Here is a 21,522-nt window from a genome sequence, read left to right as displayed (position 1 = left end):
TTTTGTTTTCCAAATTAGAGTCTACATAAAAACTACGTATGTGCTAATATATTTTCCTTCCTTTATTAAAATGTGTTTCCCTGGAAACGCGTAATATTATGACGTAAGTCATTTAAGAATATTGACGTTTAATTAATAATTTGATGCGTGCAAGTTCTCGTGGATTGAAACTAGCTGTAGGTACAAGCGTATAATTGTCCTTATAGGTACTATTTACACACATATATATACAAGAATCAAAAAGAGTCATTAATTTCACACCGCACTATAAAGTTATCGTCTCCGTCCGGTGGTTCTACTAGGCGTGCTTGCAGAGCCGGTTCGAGATAGGTTCACAAAGGACACCGTAACAACACTGAGCGCGAACTACTTGAGCTAACGTTCCTATGAAGGATGCGATTGCTTCTTCGTTGATGATGGATTGTTCCGGGGTAGGCTTATTTTGTGCTGACTGGTACTTCGCGTGTTGGTATTTCGTGTGGCGCCCCCGTCTGTGTGGGTGTTGGTATCGCGAGGGTTATTGGCGATAGTGGTCCATACTTGTTTGGGTTAGGGTTATACCTGCGTGGGGGTAGGTGTCGCTATAGGTGTCGTTACAAATTTATGTTTATTACTTAATAATAATAATAACAAAAATAAATAAAAAATAATAATATATTTATCTGCGACGGTGTTACAATAACAGATTTGCATCATTTGGATGTTTAGATAAATCAAAATGCAAATAAGATCTATTTAGACCATCGTAGACTATATTTTGAATGATACTCTTTCGATATGAACGTACACTTTATAATCACAGAAACTGCCAGTCTTTAGCACATCCAAAACCCAAGAAACCGGGAGCACAGCTCCAACAAATGGGCCCGACTTCTCACAAACGGCAAATGCACGGCGAAAAGGTCAAAGGTGAACGGTAAAAGCCGCGACGTCCGCAGGCAAAAAGTCTCGTCCCGACATTTCCCTCTCTTGTCCCTTCTTCCATTCCACTTCCGAATTCTTTAAAATAAACAATATTCTTATCTAACGCACACCTGCGACAAACATCTGTTTATAAAATTAATTAATTTTTAGCGATAAGCGCAAAAATTATCTACGGCTGGAGAAAAACATGAGATAAACTTTTCAAATATGGCACAAATAATTGTCTAAATATACAAAATAAACAAATTACAATGCGGCTAAAAATCTAGCAAACTACGCAAATTTATACAGCAATATTTTATTGTTATCGGACACAGAATAAAAAAACTACTTATGAAATGTTATAACTAAGCTTTTTTTCTATACAAAAAGTGATACAAAAATGTGAAGAAACTAATAATTTTATTTCAGTGTTCAGGAGATGTCCCAACTACTTCCTGAAAGGATCATTGGGCTACATCCGCGCTGATATAGTTCAATAATCGATTGAACAAAGCGCAACTTCAAACTTAATTACTTTTCATGGAGAATGTTGGTGTTTTTTTTTCATTTTCGTCATAATACATAAACTGAATACAATGTTGGCATAAACAGTAGCGTGCACTATCTGCTTTGAGCACATCATCTCTAATTTGAAACACGTGTTCCCTTTATTAAACTTTCTCACCTGCTCTCACACTTAACGAATTATGCGAATCTGCAACACACGTGTGTATAGATAGGTTAGGGTGTAAATGAGTCGACCGATCACTTCTCAATTTGCAACAATAGGAGCATATGTCTTGGACACTTCAGTTCATTTATCATGAAAGATTAATTTTGTAAATACGCCGATAATTTATGAGAAACAAATGTATCTAGCCTGGAATCCTCAGAGTACAGTAGGCGGAGACCAATCAGTTTAAACAAGCAAAGCATTAAAAGAAAATTGCTCTTATTAATTAATTTTATTTTAATGCTCGCCGATTAAATTCCTCATATATTTAATTTATGGAGTGTGTTTACATAATATATGAAACATTTTTTCGGCCAGTTTCATTTTATTGCTTAATTAAAGAGGCACTTTTTCTCATCAACCTAATTTTATGTGCCATGTAATCACTTTTTTATAGTCGATGCAATATTTTTAAAATTCATTTAAATACAAATATAGATTCCTCTAAAAAAACGAGTTTCAGAGCACCCCGTATATCACTACGTGAAGCCGTGTGTGGCCGTTACCCTTTTCACATTTAGAAATTTAGATCTGCTTTCTCATGCAATTACTTTTCACATAGATTAACATTCTTTTAAATAAAGGAATCTTTTAACTCACCAATTAAATGAGTAATAGTGGTAATGCTTCAGTATGTATAATTTTTTACACCTACATTTTACATAAGGCCTGCAAGGCATGAAATGCAATGGACAATGTAACCCATGTAATAAGCTATTTGGTTTGCATCAACTGCTAATTTTACTATTCCGTGTCCATTGCTGTCTTCTAATCTCTGTTTAAACATTTAATACGGTTGAAACAAAAGGCAAAATACGCAAAAGTAAACGAGTTCATGTTTCGGTCTAACACTGAGATGCAAAAAATCGATGATTTAAATACGGTACGATTGCAAAAATAAATTTGCGGCAAATCTCAAAATTTCGGTACTTAAAAAACGTGCAAAAGGCAAAAGATCCTATTTCATACTGCGTTTTCTATTTATCTAATCGTCTATTTCGAGTAAACACTCGCTTATACCTTCAAAACGTTCAAACAAATGAAAACCGTTTTTAATTCATTTCCGCTTTCGTCGACATCGAAAAAATATGGGATCGGTGCCAAACTTTAAGTTTTCTAGAGTGCACCTGACCGATGTAATCTCGACTTAGTCGGCGGTTGTTGTCTTTAACCCATTTAACTAATTACTAATTACTTATCCAAATAGTCGGAATTAAATCTCCAAATTCGGCAGTCGAGCAATGCCGTTTTGTCCCTTGGAATGTGAGGTCAAGCGGCGCAATCTGTTATCACGTTGATATTTTTCTTAAACTGCACGACCTTGCCGGTTTCAATCCTGGATTTTGGTATACCGTTAGACGATTAATAGGTAATTAAGGGACCTAAAAATTAATAAGATTGATCCTCTCTCTTCTTGCCTGGCAAGAGAGCTTTCGGCGGCTGTAAAGACAATTTAAATATTCATACAGGAACGGTTGCACATCGGATAAATTCAGAAAGTACTAGTAACGAAGCGCCCAATTTAAAACGTTTCTAAATACCGGGTGTTCAGCAAAGCTGGCCGACTTCACAAATATACGGTGTGGTCATAACTTGCGGGCTGAAAACGGGTGCTTCGTTACAGCAAGGGTTGTACCATTTGAAATGCACCCCTCCCCTCCCACCATAACCTGTGCGTTAACGTTTTGATTATTGATATTAATGGACATAAAAACTAATTTTATATCCGCTTGAAAAGTGTAATCCGCGTTCAAACAATATTATTCATAGTGCAATTTAAATTTTTGAGGTCGCTGCACTTGCAGTTGTCTATAATTTTCCGGTATAAGTATTAATGTATTACCGTGTTTTTTTTAAATCAATTTGCAACTGAATTGATTATTCGATTTTGATTTTTGCTAATTAATATAGTATTGTTAATTTAGTTAGGATCAATTTTTTTGTAAAATCTAATTAGTTAAAGGGTGGCGTACAGTTACAGTGTAACCTTCTGTGTGTAATTTTCCGTGGATAAAATTATATTTAATTAAATCAAGCTCGTAAACGCAAAAGAAATTATCGAAACGAGAAGTTAAATCATATTTACGCGACCAATGGACGAATATTATAGCGATTATTAACCGAAGAACGAAGTCGATATTTAACCTATTTAATTTAACGATGCTTTAACCTCTTTTTATTGAAGGAAGAAACTTTTAAAAAACCTTTTTGCTCGTCTTGATGGAAGCGCATAAAGTGAAGAATGTTGTCCAGTGTTGAACGTAAATCCTGACACAGTACCTACACCAGGATATTGTACGTGTTAACCTGTACCATTTAACATTTTTTTCGAAATAAACACTTGGCGCTTTTACAGTATATGTAATTATTTAAGTAGCGCAATTTTAAATCAGTCTGTCGATTTTACGATCTTTTCTTTTAAATTGCCCAGGGTAAATGCGGTATGTATGTACATAAATGTAATGCAATTATAAGTTAATTGCATGAGTACAAATATAGTATGGTATATCTCTAACACAGTGACAAACGTATTACTTCAAGATTTTTTTGTGATTTCTGAACGTCCATCGCAACCATCCATGCGCCATAAACCAGTAAGCATGTCAGGTACGTTTTCCTACGCTTATTGTCTCGGTTCCTAGATCACAGTAAGTATATTGACAGGTGGTAGAAGTTTCATTTGTATGTGCCAATACAAAAATACTAATTGGACGTTGTAACACAAAAGATCATGTAACTTTTAACCATCAATAATTTACTAATAAATATCAACCGTCAATCATTCTTACAGATTAAGAGTTAAAATGTACAGCTAATTAACCAATTATTTCGAAACAGACTTAGCATTCATATAAGCAGTGCGAGGCGGAGGTTATTATTAGGGGACGTTGCATAATTTTGCATTCGGTTTCGTTCTAATGTCTACTAACAATGAAGACGCTTGTTGCAACTAACGATTTAATGACATGCATCATCATCTTACTCCAAGTACGCGCAGTGTCATTGGACATTCAACACCAACATTAAAGGAACCACACATTTTTCAAAAAGTACAATTTTATTCTTATTCGAAACTACTCTTCGAAATTAAATTATTCTTTTTTCTTCTTCTTTCGTATTCTTCCTTTTGAAAGCACGCCGTAGTTAGAGAGCTGAGAGCGTACAATAACCAATGTGGTTCAACTTATTTTATAGATCCCACCGTTATTTAGACGGGTTGTGCGTCTTCTCCGAGAGAAAACTTCATATATTAGTGGTATAGTGGTTTTTCAGAGATTACTTAAGTACGGCCATTTTTACTAATCCGCCTGACTATGGCGTGCCTTTTTTTCGGTTTCTACTGTAACTTCCAACCATCGACAATCATAGTTATAACTACTTTACTTACGAGTAACCCTCTTATTTAAGAGGCAGGTTAAATTTTACGTTATTGGAGAGATTACATTTTATTTCTTTTAGGGTTTTTTTTTCTTGGTGCACCAATTTGTTTTATGTGCGGGCTTTATATTCACCTTTAACTGCGAGTGCCGACACCCGTGACTTATCCCAACGTCTGTAGACTGATAATGACAATATTGTCCTGTAGCCACCCTATCAGAATTAGGTACCTGGGTCAACGGAAAATTAAAAATACCGAAGATTGACAATATTCAGATGCATCTTTCCTTTATCGTCATAATTGGTTAATTGTCCTCTTCTAGGAGAGATGTAACTGAAATCAATATATCAGCATATGCGATAGATTGGGAACGCGTTATTTTGTGCACTAGATTTTTTCCGAAGTAGTGCACAATACTAAAGCCGATTACAAGTAGATCAAAGCCCTTCAGGCATTGCCGAAGTTTCTTTCGCCGCTCTTTTCCTGCGACAGCCTACTACATTAAAGGTAATAACGGGCAATCAAAAATAAATGGCGGTCGAATCGCCTTTAGGAGTTTAAGTTAAGTACGATTTCCCATGTAAACAAAAATTCTAAAGGTGACTCGACTGCAATTCATTTTTGATCGCATAGTATTTGATTTTATACTGTTACTTGTACGTACTTGGTATTCTACTTGTGGAGAATCGTTGTGAGATTAGTAGATCATTATTGAATGAAGGGATTTATTCATTTGAGGAAGTAGTGTAGAATTCACGGGAAATATTTGGTATTGTGAAGGGACACTTATTTTAATTTTTTTTATTGTCATTGAAAAATAATATATCAGTATTTTCGTATTCAATATCATTGTTATAGTATTTTCGTTCTAGGATTGCCGGTATGTCGTTAGCGCTTTATGTTTAAATACTCACTCCTTTTCTAACTTATGTAAATCATTCTCACCTTAAATGTTGGGCATTTCTGAACGCCCCGGGCAATTATCAGGTGAACAAGACTATTAACCATTGAGATATAATGAGATTTTCGTTTGTTACAAGTTTAAAGATCAGTGGTTATAAACATTTTATTTGCCAATGTTGTGACACATGATATGTACAACATAGAATGATTGATGTCTAATTCAATTGCGACATACCCAAAGTTTGGGAACCGCTTACTTTTACGAAATCTTGAACCATACAGTTTACAAGTGGGAATTCCTAATTACATACCGGCAATGCTAGAACGAAAGCACTATACTTCCATCGTATCTGTTCAGTTTTTTGCAGACAGAGGAGAGTTATGTTAGAAACTGAGCGACGCTCAGCTTATGCTAACTACAACGAAGCAGCGAACATTATATGACCGATACCTACGAACAACCGCTGTGAAGAATCTCAACAACTGCAACTGCTATCGATTCCATGTGCAACAAATGTCTGTAACAGTTTGTTACAATACAGTGATTGGAAACTTCTAGTCGTACTATTTCAAATTGATCTTCTACTGTACCATTGATTATAGTTCGTAGTATATAATCAGTGACTGTACTGACAAATTTTCGTTTTTAGAAAATAGTTTGACTGACTTTACAGAAACCCATTAACACAATTTCATTAGCAAATGACCCTAAAATTCAAAATAGTCTCCTGGTCTTATACTCAGCCTTCATCTACAATCATACAAAACATTAATATTGTTTTATCGAAAAATGCAATGTCCAAAATTGTACTAAATTACTTTGAAGTAGCCACATGTCTATTTACTAATTAAACATATCCTCTAATACACAATGAAAAATGAAATCTTAACCAACATAATTTCAACTCAGTTAGAAGATTTTAACTGTGTAATACCTGTAAATGTATCAATTAAAGAACCTCTTAGTTTGGATACTTTATTAGAATTGATTCACTTAGGTAGCAATCACCTATGCGGGAAATTGCAATAATGTAAAGTCAACATTCGATTGGAGTTTGACCTCATACTTATTACATAGGTAGTTAATTTTATAATAATTAATAACATCACTACACATCCTTTTCCTAGAGAATGACCTGCACTATGGCCACTTGTGAGGGGCATTCTCTTGGTAATCGGAGTCTACAAGCAAATACACAATAATTTACTTACTGTATACAAACAAGATATAAAAATGAAAAAGTACATTCACATCTACAATAAATTCTACAATTGTGCACAATTCTAATTATAACTTAATTTCCTATTACATAACTCCCATAAAGTGCTTACATTTAATTATATTACGTACCTATTCTAATTTTTACAATAAATGTGTACACGATTTTTGTGACATTCTCTTGTGAATTTAGCTAAGTCTTTTGACATGCGTTTCCATACATAAAGCGATTTTAGTTTTTTAAGTAACCTTTTCTGACCACAATGACCACCTAACAACGGATCGTCGTGAAATTTCTTTATTAGTTCGAGTTTTTCTTCCTTACTATGAATTAATTTCTTGGTTCTACCATTGAATAATAAATCTGATTATTCAATGGTTCTACACATAGTAATCGTCAGATTGCTAAATATTTTATTCCCTACGTCTTTAAATTCATTTGCGGTGCACCGAGTAAATATTTTGTCGTCTAAATTTATTCTTAGTTTACTAAACTTACGATCATTGAATTTATAACTATCTTACGATCACCAGCCTCTTTGTCTAGCTGAGATAATACTTGCTCTAATGCAAAATTATCATTTATGACCGGAAGAGTAATGTAATTATGAGCGCTCGTTTTATTTTGACGACTTATTATTAATATTTTAACGTAAGTAGGGCAAATTTCAAATTTTAGCAACGGTAAATTTAATACCTCATAGTTGTTTAATATTTCGTATACTTTTGGTTCTGACGTGAATATTTTTCGTTAACCTTGATAATGCGTCCGCGAATATTGAGATTATTGCTTCTAAAGTCCTCATTTTTCTAAAAAAAGAAAACGCTTGAATTTGATGAACTGCCGGCTTCTGAGTTAGTATTAACAAATTTGGTAACAACTTCCTGAATTGTTTTAGAACTACCTGCCTCAATAATTAGTCTAGATTTTTCCGACGTAACATTTTTACTTAATGCGCGTGCAGTAGCGTCTACAGTATAAATTTCGGCTGCTGTATACGGAACACCTTCTGTTATGTATGCTTTTTGAAGTTTTTCGACAAGAGATTCGATTTCAGAGGCATACGCCGATACGTCTTTGCTATTCTGCTTAAAACTTAATAATTTTGCAGTTAATAATCTTGAGCTTTCACCTTTAACTTCATTCCGTAACTTGTTTATAATACCATTAATTGAGTTTTCGGAAATAATTAAATCACGGGCCCTTCCTGTGAGCCTCGTTTTTATAAAAGCAACTGCGTTATCAGCGTTATCATCTGAAATTGATCTCACTAATTCTAACGAATCTAAAAATGATTGTAATTTTTCAGGTGCACCGTCAAATGGAACGGGAATTAATTTACTAGCTAAATTTAGGAATTCAATTGAAGACAATGCCATTGTACTATCTGAATCGTCGCTCCTTTCATACTGAAAATCTTCGTCCGTGATCGTTGTATTTATAATTTCAACACATGAAATAGGCACTTTGTAATCAACACCTAGCACTTGAAACGCTCGAACAACACGATCTCTAACTTTAAGAGAAATTTGATTACAAGCACTTTTATCTGAATTGTTAAGAGAGTGCCAAGATTTAGCTAAAGTCGTTGTAAATTCATTAAATAGCTTTACTAAATTTTCCCTAATATCCTGCCTAACTAGTTCACCTTTTGGAACATCTTTCTTTATGGCTCGCTTAGATTGATTACTTATTTCTGCTTTAATGCGAGCTAATTGTAAATTTAGATCCTCGGTATTCATTGACGTAAAATGAAAACCTGTACATACCTCTCACTTAAATAATCCTTAACTTTACCTAATACTATTTTACAAAATACCTGCACAAAAATTCTTCTTACATGCTGTTGCTTAATCGCGATTTTCACTTAGGTATACCACCTTAACACGCACAATGTTCACTTTTCTTCTTCGGTGCCGTTGGAAATTTCTGGTTAGTCTAGCTAGACCACACTTATTTTTGACTGGTACCTCTTCTTTAGCGCCCGTTTATGCCCTTTGTATAACATGTACATCACTTCCGCAATTAAGTATTAAAATTACACATAAAATTCCAAAAATTTTTTCATTTTCCACCGACACTGGGTTAATCACCACCGTATTGGTAACTTCACCTGTGGAATCTACTTCCTTTGTTTCAGAGTTACCCATTTTGTTGTTTGGTTGTTTTATTAAAAATCTTGTTAATGGAATACAGAATATAGGTAATACCTTTACAAACTACCCAAAGTTGGGCAAGCTCCGCAGGATCGCCATGTAATACCTGTAAATGTATCAATTAAAGAACCTCTTAGTTTGGATACTTTATTAGAATTGATTCACTTAGGTGGCAATCACCTATGCGGGAAATTGCAATAATGTAGTCAACATTCGATTGGAGTTTGACCTCATACTTATTACATAGGTAGTTAATTTTATAATAATTAATAACATCACTACAATTGCTTAATATTAAATTCAAAAGGAAAAAAAATCTATTTTCTTCCAACTGGGTTAACCGTCAAAAGATTATATATACCGGTAAACTGAGGTTACTTTGTGATAGTTATTCATGTTTTCATGACTTAACTCAAAGTCAATCCCTCGAATAGGCACCAAATCTTTATACAATGAAGTATCAACCATACGACTTTTATTTGAGAAAACACACCGAAAAATTACAACAAATTAACTTCGGGTGTCACAAAGTAACCTCATTTTACGGTAGTGGAAAAATTACCTTTCATAGAAAAATGTCTAACAGGTTAAAAATGAATATACCGAGTCTTTAAGGGATAATTTCTCTTTACTAATTTACACGTCAAAATTCTGAAACATCAATCGCTTTAAAGTAATCGGTATTTATTTAGTTATTTAGTTCATTTATTTATTTATTTATTTATTTATTTATTTATTTATTTATTTATTTATTTATTTATTTATTTATTTATTTACTTATTTATTTATTTATTTATTATCGCTCTCGTGTTCTGGGCCCTCAGCAGGCTTTCGCGCAATCGCATAATGACTTTTAGAGGTGCCCCTGCAGAAGGTCTTAAGTTGTTCTATACTACTCCGGTATTTACCTGACGAATTAGGAAAACTTCAGGAAAATCTAATTCGGAGCATGATACGGAGCAGTCAGCAGAATGCTCGAAACTGATCTAAGAAAATTCCCATCTCTATCACAGATGAAAAATTCTTACCTCAGCCCAGTTTCGAACACAGACTTCCGGTATGTATTAACTACAATGGAAAAAAAGACTTGACTTTATTTATACAGCACTAAAACTACCCTTCGGGTCGTTCAACCCGGGAATCATGGATCGCCTCCAAGCACTAAAACTACCCTGTTGGATGAGGAATTCGGACTCGTAAGAGAAGGCCTCATTGATTTCGCAGTTCCACACGTCATTACTTGATATTATGTAATTCAATAGTGATATTCGTTTTTTTTATTGGACAATTCAACTCATGTATAAAAAATCGCATAAGCCGCAGTGTAATTGTCACTTTGACAGCGGCAAAAGTTACCTGCAACTTTTCCAGCGACAAATGCACTAGTGGTTTTTTCACTTATTCATTTTGGAACAATTATCGCATTATCCTTTCCCATATGATTAGCTTGACGTCTGTCAATAATTGACTAGTTTGGTGAATTTCTTGTTCGTTAAATTGTCCTGCCGAATTACACTCGAGGTTTGTATTTAAACCGAGTAAATTTGGGTTGTTGCAATTCAAATCTGTTTCCTTTTAGCAATTGAACTCGAAAAACTGTCAACCTAAAAATGCTCCACCTGCGGTGTCGCATTTTTATTAGTTGACAGTTTTTCTCGTCTAATTGCTAGGCAACAAATTTTCATTACCTAAACAACCCAAATTTACTCGGTAAAATACAAACCTCTTGTGCAATTATAAGTGAAAAAAATATGATTTTTGTACAAATTTATACTACAGTATACTACACACACGATTTCTTGTAACGATTTACACGGCTAGTCGACTTAATTTTTCTGGATCGATATTAATTTATATAGCACTCGTCCGTCGTCCGTGATTTAATTAACCTTTTTTTAAATGTACTATTTCATCCCCATAAAGAGGTCTGGTTCGCGCTTACGAACTCTACCGCATATGAAATGCCTCTTTTTTCCCTAGAGGCACCTAAATGGCGCTAATAGGGTGGATACAGTGGTCATCTTTAATCGTTAGCCAATAAACTGCGCCTGCTTAACCCAATCACGTACGTATATAGCCCTGAAGGACATGAAGTAGAAGTCATCAGATTCTAAGATTGCTGCATTGACTTTTTCAAGTTAGTCGTGGCATCATTATGAACAATTCTAATTCAGCTGCTTTGCGCACGTAAAAGACAATAAAATCGTGTTATCGCCCGACAAACTGCCGCTGATAAATTTCGCGGGCCCATTCGATCGCGACTCGTCCGGAACCGTTGACTTACAGAATAAAGAGCGCCTAATTCATTGGAAAATTATAGACTTAAAAGCTCTGAGCTACCCTAATGAGGTGCAAATCTAAACCCTTTATTGGAAAAACCGACCCTAAAAAATCGTTTCGACTACCAACATGTCGCAAAAGCTTTCTAATGCCAGAAATTGCTTACCGTTATTATGAGACTCACGATATCAGCTTATATCATCCCTCACCCCTCAGCGTTCGGAAACAGGCGATTGAAGCAAGCCGTGTTGTAAAGGTTGCTAGTAATCTTACTTGAAATAGGACATATGATACTGTCATCTGTCATCTGTTCCATTTTTTTAATCGCAGCATTGTTGGAAGTTTTGAATGACTGTGCCAATCAATGGAAGATTTATATACCTTTGTCATTTACAATGCATTTAAGACTATGTTCGTAATATGCTTCTATTGCCAACAACTTTTTTTGATATTATTTATTATTTTGGTTTGGGGTTTCAGCCAAGGCTGCTCTACCAACCCAACCCACTATACATTTACAAATAGCCATGCCCGCACCCGGATTCGAACCAGGGACCCTTAGAACCACAGTCCAGTTTCAACTGAACTGCACCACATGGGAGGGCTTTGCATATATTCTTTGTAGTAGGCTTTACTGGATTGTGTAGGGAGCGACTTTTCTTGTGCTTCTGCAACAAACGACTGAATGGACGGTCTATTATTGTAATTGAAACCAAAATTGTTCAAAAAATGTGTGTAATAAGTATTCATAACAATGGAAGATATGTACCTAGAAAACAGCATTGCCAGTTTGCTGACTAAAGAAGCTAGATATTCCCATTCGTCCTCTATTAAAGAAGTGTGTAAACACACATAATCGACAACGCTTTGTGCCACTAAGACACTGTCTTTGAGATTCTGTTAAAATCTTTATCTGATAAAATCGATAAAATATAGGCACTTCTGTTATGGTCAACAGTTGAAAATAAAAGAAACGCATTGCATCATAAGTTAAAACGGCAAAGAGCTTATACAAATTTACATCACATTAAACGCGGTTCTTCTAGTAAGTCATAATTAATGTACCGTTAACAATTACACTTGCAGAAAATGATAAAGCGTAAATATCGAAAGCTCTTTAAAAAACCACAATAAGATTCAGAGACAAGGATGAACATAATTTCATTTCATGTTGATCGTTGTAAGAACATTCAACGTATGTGATTGGCAGGACGAAGGCAACTAAGATTATATCTTAATCAACAAGGTAAAGTTTATTCAATGTAATATACATAGGATAACAGTGACATCAAATGCTTTTAACATATACCTTCGCATCAGAAAGACAAATTTTACATTGCGAAATGGTTGTACATCCTCTTCAATGATCGTGTTGCATCAATTTTATCACTATTGACTCGGGTATGCTTGTTGGTAATTTTTATAATTGGACTTCCAATGTAAGCGACGCAATTGCAAACCTCCTTTTATTTACTATTTTAATGAGTTGTAAATGAAACGGGTAATTGGAGAAGAAACGTTTATCGCTTCATTAACACGAAAGAATTCAAACATACGGTGAGGGAATGAAGCGGGTGAAGAAGTTGCGAAAAATCAGCGTTGATTTACGCAAATAGCGAACAATAAAATAATCTTCCTGTATTGCAGTAATATGGAGTGGCAATCTAAATTTACAGCTTAGTTCAAGATGTTCGTTAAATCCCACATTATCGGGCAAGTGCGCCAACCTACATTTCTGCATTTTTATTTTGTCAGAACAAGTTAACAACGCACAATAAGCCATGTAGCAATTGTCAGAAAGACGTATTTGAGATGTCATGCGGTGTGCAAAATCAAATTGAATCGCTCTAAATAGAGATCCAGTACAGACCAGTTACGATGAAGAAGAGAAGCAAAGACTGTTAATTAGATTTAGAATTGTATGTAATGAAGACCGTCTCATATATGGATCAACTACTTCCCACAATAAGATTGTGCAGTCAGGCGTCCAGTAACTCATTACTTTCCTGCATCAACAAATGTCATTACCAGACAATTAAAGACAGGAACACCATTTAGAAATAAATTAAAGCTCCATTATTAGTGCACCTTTAAGAAAACTAATTTCTAAAGGGATTAATATCAATTTTATTCTAGACGAGGTCAATCACGAAATCACTAGATCGGTAGCTATAATGACGTGCACATTTTTAAATTAACCAATTAATTGTGTTACTATCATTGTATTATCATAAATCATTATGGTTACCTATTAAGAGTGAAATGATTTGGAAATTGTATGCCTTAGTGGATTTTGTAAGTTGCTCATCGAAATTGTTTCGTCACACACTCATTTTATCTGGCGAATTTAGGGAAGTTCCTCACCGTGAGCAGCGAAAATATCACTTATTTGTTACTATGGGAAAGAAAGAATTTAATTTGCTGTCAGTTACCTTTGTCACAATCTTAGGATAGTGAAAATTAATTTATTGATTCAGGTTTTAATTCCAAAATGGTTTACACACTAGCCGAAAGAGTGGAAATTATTCTAATTTTTTCGAAAGAGAATCGACCGATTTAAAAAAATCAAACGTCAAAATAAAGAACTTCGAAAGACCTTTCAAACGAGCTATTACTCGATACCACACCATTTAAAACTTTTAAGGGAATGGCCCTGGGAGACAGAGGGTGAAGTAGTTTTTGGTTAAAAGTTGTCCCCCTTGACAAATATTTTTGCGTGTTTCGGCGTTTTTTCCTTTAATTAGTGGTTTTCGATAAATCCGTGATGGGAAGTTTCCAAATGAACACCCTGTATATACTTGCGCTTATTTACATACATCCCATATTTGCTTGTTCATTTGAGACATTCGTTGAGTACGGTTTGGCCCAAGTTCAAAACCATAAATTATAGCATCTGCAACGTACAACTCAAATTTGCACCCCCTAGAAAAAAGTGCTCGCACACATCAAAATTGAACTCAGCATCGTCAAGTAGTGCTCACCCAAGTAACAAATTTAATTGTCACGATGATTGATGATTGTTCATTGCATTCCCTAATCAGATATGACATTAATTATTATTGCCATTACTCTCAGAGATTGTACAAGAGACTGATTATAATAGTTGGAGGTTACACATTTCCGACCGGTATGTACGTAACTTATACGGTATGATTATTAAACCCAACGAAAAAATTATTGTAATTCGCGAGTTCACAAAATGTACTACGTAAGTGAAATTAACAGACCATTTTTACAAGACAAAGGGATAGATTATTTAGATTATTTGCTACGGGGAACAGGTAAACTCGGAGAGATTAGAAAAACGTCGATGCTTTCCGTTGCTTGATTTTAAGTACTCCCCTCACAGAGGTGTATATCTGGTTTTCTTTAAAACGGAATATTGTAGCCCTTCGGGTTTCGAAATAAGGCCCGGGTTAGGATTAACCTGGCTCACTTCCCTTCAAAGAACGTCTTTTCAAGATCCACTTGAAACTTTCGGCGGCCACGGAGGCCGGTGACAATTAGGTTTGATTCTATGTAATTAATTCGCCGTTTGCAACCGTTCCCCTCAAGAATATTTCGCCCATTTAAGTATATTTAGCAGTAGCAAATTTAATAAGTTGCAGAAACAACGTCCGATTACGTCTTGAGTGGTTTTATTAGAAACGCGCTTAATTAATTGAGATTTTGGAATATGTCCTCCATTTGTATCATGACCAGAAGCCGAGAAATTGTTTAAAGAAGTTTTAATTTTTGAGCGTTCTTATCCAAATGTACTGTTTCCTCCATGAAATGGTCGAATTTTATAAAAGGTGACGCCGTTGTTTAGTGGGGATCTTTTTGCATTTTTTGCTAGTTACATCTGTAAGCACCGTATTCATTTTTGACACTTTTGGTAAATTTATTTTGATTTCACAGCGTTTAATTTTTGCTTTTCCATTAAATTGCTCCGTTTAATTACAAGATAAGCTTTTTGCTACTTTCTTTTTTTTTAAATATATATTTTTATTGTTCCATTAATTAAAGAGGAGGGATATTGTTTGCCCTTCCTACATGTGATTTCCCGTAGACACCGCAAATTAACTTGGTTTTGTTGCTTTCTCATTCCCACTAGGGAGCATGCCGTATGAGCCGTGTGCCGTCATATTGTTTTAGTTCTTCCGAAGCGACCGCCACCATTTGGTAAACTCGTCCAATTCCTGGAGCTGTCGTTTACTCTGATTGTGTTTACCTAGAACTTCCGACCTCGTTCTGAAATGGCCGTTTTCCGTCTGTTTACCTCGAGCTTCCAACAATGTTCTGGTACCTCCGACCTTAACCGGCAAGGTTACATCCCTTGGTGGAGCTCGAGTTACCGTAACATTCCGTCGACATCTGCCACTGCCGCCATTTAAGTTTAATTCACGACAAATATTTATTTTTAATTGTGTTTTCGTTTAATTCAACTTTATTTTTGATGTCACTAATTCCCAGTTTTATTTTAAAGTAACTGACTTCGTGGCAAAGTTCGTCGCACTTCTGTTTTTTTGCTCCTTTGCCGTCGGAACAGGACTACTATTAATTCGCAAATTTTCTTTGGTATTGTTAATTTTATTTTATCAACCTCGTATCGCATGAAGATTCATTTTCAATTGAAAGTGCGAATCGGAAGCCGTATAACCGCAACATATGTACAAAAGAATCATTAGCCGCGCAACCCGAATATTTGTGCCACCAATTTCGACGAAATTGTTGATGCTTTTCAAATTAGTGGCAAATTGACATTACAAATAATCTAATAACAAGTGGCTGGTTTATGAAAAAAAGGGAACTTGATTGCGTAGTGGTGCCATTTTCAACCGTGAATAGTGCGAAGTGTTACTTTTTAAAACGTAAACGGACAATTCCGTTTCGTAGTATTATGGATGAGCGTGCTCTCATTTAAATAAAGTTTTACCATGCAAGCGTTGAGGTCCATGGTACAAAACGTTCCACTGCGCTATATTTGAAGTGGCTAGTTACGTTAAAAAAATCAGTTTATCAATGAAAACTGTGTCCCTCTTTTGTGTATACGGGGTGTTGTTAGCGATATGCATTAAACGGCGACCGGTGAAAAGTTTAAAGACAATTAATTCGTACTTTTATAGGCTTCAAAACCCTAAGTTATAAAGTTAATTTTTAATACTGCGCAATATTGGTATCTATTCTAGTAAATTATTCAAATTTCAGCAAATAAATTGAGGCGTGTAAATTTATTTTGAATAGAATTTTCTACTAGGTGTTTGATTAATAACGAATATTCAAAAAAAATTTGGACGTTGGATGTTTAATTTGTATTGGTTACCTGAAGTACCTCAATATTTTAAATGGCAGAAAATGTAAAGAAAACTGGAGTTGGAACGAGATTATTGCCAACAATATGAGTATTTATTTGAGAGTGATAAAACTAGAGCATCAGGTTTTAATTTTGAGATTATAAGTGGGACAACTTTGCGCATATTAGGAACTATTATCTCCTAAAAACAGGTAACCTTTTCCTTGGCGTAACAAAGATTGCTGTAAATCGAAAAATGAGATCCCTAAATATGAACAATTTACGAGTGTAACAAATAAATTCTGTATCAACACAAAATTGTTCCTTCCGAAAAATAAGTAATAGGTTTCCCACCAATATATTCAATCACAGTCTAATTACAAATATTAGCTATACTCCATTGGATCGTAATGATTCATGAATCACCATTGTATCAATGTTTCGTACAAAAATTAAATCGAGTGCAATAATTTATAGCGAACTGCTACCCACTTTTTAGCATATTTTGATATTTTTCATGCCAAAAAAATGGCTCCTTATTTATTATCCTAGGAACTGAAAGAATAAGCATTCGATTACGGCAGTTCGGTGTATATTGTTATATAACAATATAGGCGTAGGTACCTAATAATAAATAACTCATTAAATAACAGTAACCGATTGTTTACAGCTGAACATATTAAATTAAACGCACTGCTTCTCAGAACAGAATTTCTTAAGTAAATGCTGCTGTAACTGATAAAAGCGTTATAAACAGATTGAATTATTAGCGAAGCTATTTATGGAGTTGAATTCAATTAAAAATCATCAAAACATGGACAAAGTTGTACCACGCCTGTGGCGCCGCCAAACCCTTACAGGTGGGAACTAGCCGTCTCGCCAACATTTCCTTTTTTTATTTATAACTGCTGGAAAATCACAATAGGTATATATGTCTCTATTAAGCGCACGAATGCTTGGACGCGATTAATTTACGAACGCAATTAAACGGGACCTATAAAATTTACATACAAAAGCTGCTCCAAATACGTAACAAAAGTAAATATTTTCGCCTTGGCGTAATTCATTTAGAAAAATGGATTATATTTCGTACTGTTCTTGGCTTTATGTTTACATACATACATGTGTGAACAATACGCTTAACACCAACTACACGCACGTCTATATATTTACATATAATGGGTAACAATACATATCAAACCGCTCTATTTGCAGAATTCGTTAACATAAAAACGAGCAGAAGTTTGGAGAGCTTATGGAATTGTGATCTTTGCATCTGTCTACAGGGGTGAAAATGACTATTATACCCACAGTAAATAAATCGTTCATCGTTAGGAGTTAATTTGGTAAGTGGATAAAAATATTAGTATGATTACATTTTTGTAATTCACATGCCCAAGAAAACATTTTTTAGATTGTTTTTCTTACTCTCTAAAGGCGCCTAAACTTATTGTTATGAACCGATATCGAACTGCTAAACATCTACATCCGCTAAATTAATTTAATATTGTTAATCTCGTACAACATTACATTTTTATTTGGGCCCACCTTTTTAGCAAGAGTGACGAACGACGCGTAGATGTTTCTATATTACCGACTTGGCAGAATTACCCCCCATTTCAATGTAACTAAACAGCTGATTCCACCAACATTGACCTACTTCGAAGTTATACTAGGAGATTTCAAAATAGTTCCTGTAACCGCAAATATTACGAAATCTTAGATTAACGATCTTGTAAATCGTTACGAAGAATATATCGTCCGACAACCAATGTTGTTGATGATCCCTTTTGTTAGTACGATGTTCATTTCTGTTAGTTTGATTGCATTGTATCCTTCAGATTAGCTGCGTTATACCGATGTTAGTACCGTTGCTTTGTGAGTTTTTAAGTTGTGTCCGAAGCCGATATCTACGATTCTTAGCTGGGTTGTTTGTTTACTCCGAAGATTCGGCTCATATTATCTTTTGTTTTGAATGGATTAGATTGCATTGCTATTGAATCGAAATTTAGTTAAATTTAACGTCACTTTTATGCAGTTAACTCGGATTGCAAGGGCAGTCGTAGTTTTGCTTTTGCTAGCGTAAAATCATTCGAATCATTGATTCTTTTTGAGTATTAATTGCAGCTTTAGTATACGATTATTTTCCGTGTCACACGTTAGCATTGTTATTTCGCAATAGTATGTGCAGCGCGGTTCATTAACCCTTTTATTTGTTTGTTATTATCTGTTACAGATTGGCAGAACGCGCCCTCCTGAGCTCGAAAGGTTGCGGCCCGAAGTTCAAAGGTAAATTTTGTTATGATCATCGATTCCCTAATTTAACGTTTGATTGCATATTGGTTTTCGATAAAATCGAATTGGAATTATTACATTTGCTTGGCATTCACTTAACGATTATATAGCTCTGATGTTTCTGCAGAAGTTTGATTTGATAATAATATCTTCTACGACTACGTGTGACTAAATTCACATAGCAGATCTATATTTTACAGTGGCCTAATTGTTTTAAGATCATTTGATTAAATCACCATCGATTGTGACGTCAATTATTGTTCTATCAAGTATTTTAGCTGGGCAAGACCAGAACAAGGATCTCTTAGTCAATTTCATGCCGCCGATTACAATGAAAAATTAATTGACGAAACCAGGAAGCGTACCCACTCAAGGACTTGACGAGTCAATAGGGATTTGCGATTATGTCTGGATATTTCGAACGGTTAACCTGTCCAATATCAGAACCAGTAAAACGGAGGATTTTACTTCACAGTTTGGTGCCGTTTTATCAAAACTAATTAGGCCTCGTCGATATAACATATATAAACGTTTAGAAGTTCGACACACCGCAGTTGCTAATTACACTACTCCACCCCGGAAGACAAGCACTTTGGAGCCGGATCTGGCGTATGTGCCTTAGGAAAAAGATCAACGCCGCAACCTGTTTACCTCTAACAATTTGCGGCAACATATTTATCAGCACCAAAACCCAATACTACAAGACCAAGTCAGCCCGGTAATTCAGCAATAACAAACATTAGGTACTGGAATTGGCAGAATCGCCGAAGACCATCCATTGTTATGGCTGTGGAAACCCTAACATAACATCTACATATTGCTTGCGATGATTATCCGGAAACGGATACAGGAGTAAGTAGGCCCAGAGGTACACAATGTACACAATAAGTAACTATCAAAAATCGGTTAATTAAACAGATGATTGAAATTTAATTAACACTAATCATTAAATTAATGATTCATATGAACGAGAAAACGTATGAGTGCTGAAAGGAAGGAGGAATAATTATTGGACGGTAAAAGATAGGTAAGTAACTTCAGGTACTAAAAGGAACGAAAACTGACATTTTGTGTTTAGTTACCGGTGGTTTAGAAGGCTGGAACGGCCCGAGTACGGATAACTGGTGACCATAGGTACTTCGCTCGGCTTCGATGGTCCTTCACGATGGGCAGAAGAAGCACAAGCAGGATTGATTTACAAAAACAAAGAACTGCGTACCGAAATTATTTAAAAAGCTGCTCAAAATGTATACTTAAACGGTCGTATTAAAAATTTGAGTCCTTTTAAAGACAACGTACTATAATTGAAATTGTAACGAGATAGACAATTACAGGGATTAGAAACACCTCTTGTAGAAAATAAATGTTATTCTCTACGGCGCTGGTCAATATTTTACTGTAACAATTAATTTTTTGTAAAGAAATAGTTAATACCACGGCTAGCTCAGTAATGAATAAATCTTCAATGACTTCAATACCTCGTGGAAGGTTTGTTCCTTATCTCCACTTATGATCTGAAAGTTAATACCTGATGCTCTGGTTTTACCACTATGTAATAAGTAAATAAATTGAATTGTTTGAATATATTGTTGAAAATATTATCGTTCCGATTTCAGTTTTCTTTGCATTGGTTATGATTTCAAATATTGATGTACTTCATGTAATTAATACAACATAAAAGTTCAATCCTGTCTCGTGATCACGCCCAAATCTTATTAATTACTTAGATTTTATTATATTCACCGGGCACAAAATTCTTTTCAAAAACAAATGTACACGCCTCTGGATGCAAAATAAAATTTATCCCACACAGAAAAATAGTATTAAGAACCACTTCACAATTAAAGAAAAAAAATTACCAATATTTTTGGTTTGGGTAACATTTTTAAACAAAATGCGCAAAATACAATACAATCCAACATTTTGTATAGCCAGGTAAACAGATATTTGGTTACTCGTCGAAAATGAATCTCGCAAGATGATTGACTAATTTGAATCCGGCACAACTGTGATTCAGGTTCCTCACAATTTATTAGTTCCAATTTGGTTTAGTGTTCCACAGGATAAGAATGTGCAAAATTACCTTATAACCCTTAGGGGTTTGAGAGCCAACAAACCACGAATTAATTGTCTTTAACCTTTTTACCGGTGGCCGTTTATTTATAATGTTAAGAACACCTTGTATAAACAAACTAGCTGATTAATAAACTGTTTTTAACGTAACTTGCCACTCCAAATATATTGCAACGAAATGTTTTGCACCTTGGGCGTCTTTAAAAATGCATCTGCCAGCTCCATTACGCAATCAATTTCTCTTTCTGCTTAAACCAGCCATGTATTATTAATTTACTTATAATGGCAACTAGTAACCAATT

The sequence above is a fragment of the Photinus pyralis genome, unplaced genomic scaffold, assembly GCF_008802855.1.
Source record: "Photinus pyralis isolate 1611_PpyrPB1 unplaced genomic scaffold, Ppyr1.3 Ppyr1.4_LG5, whole genome shotgun sequence".
In the NCBI taxonomy this organism is placed as follows: domain Eukaryota; kingdom Metazoa; phylum Arthropoda; class Insecta; order Coleoptera; family Lampyridae; genus Photinus; species Photinus pyralis.
The sequence above is the reverse complement of the archived record's forward strand: the minus strand, read 5'-3'. Positions refer to the sequence as shown.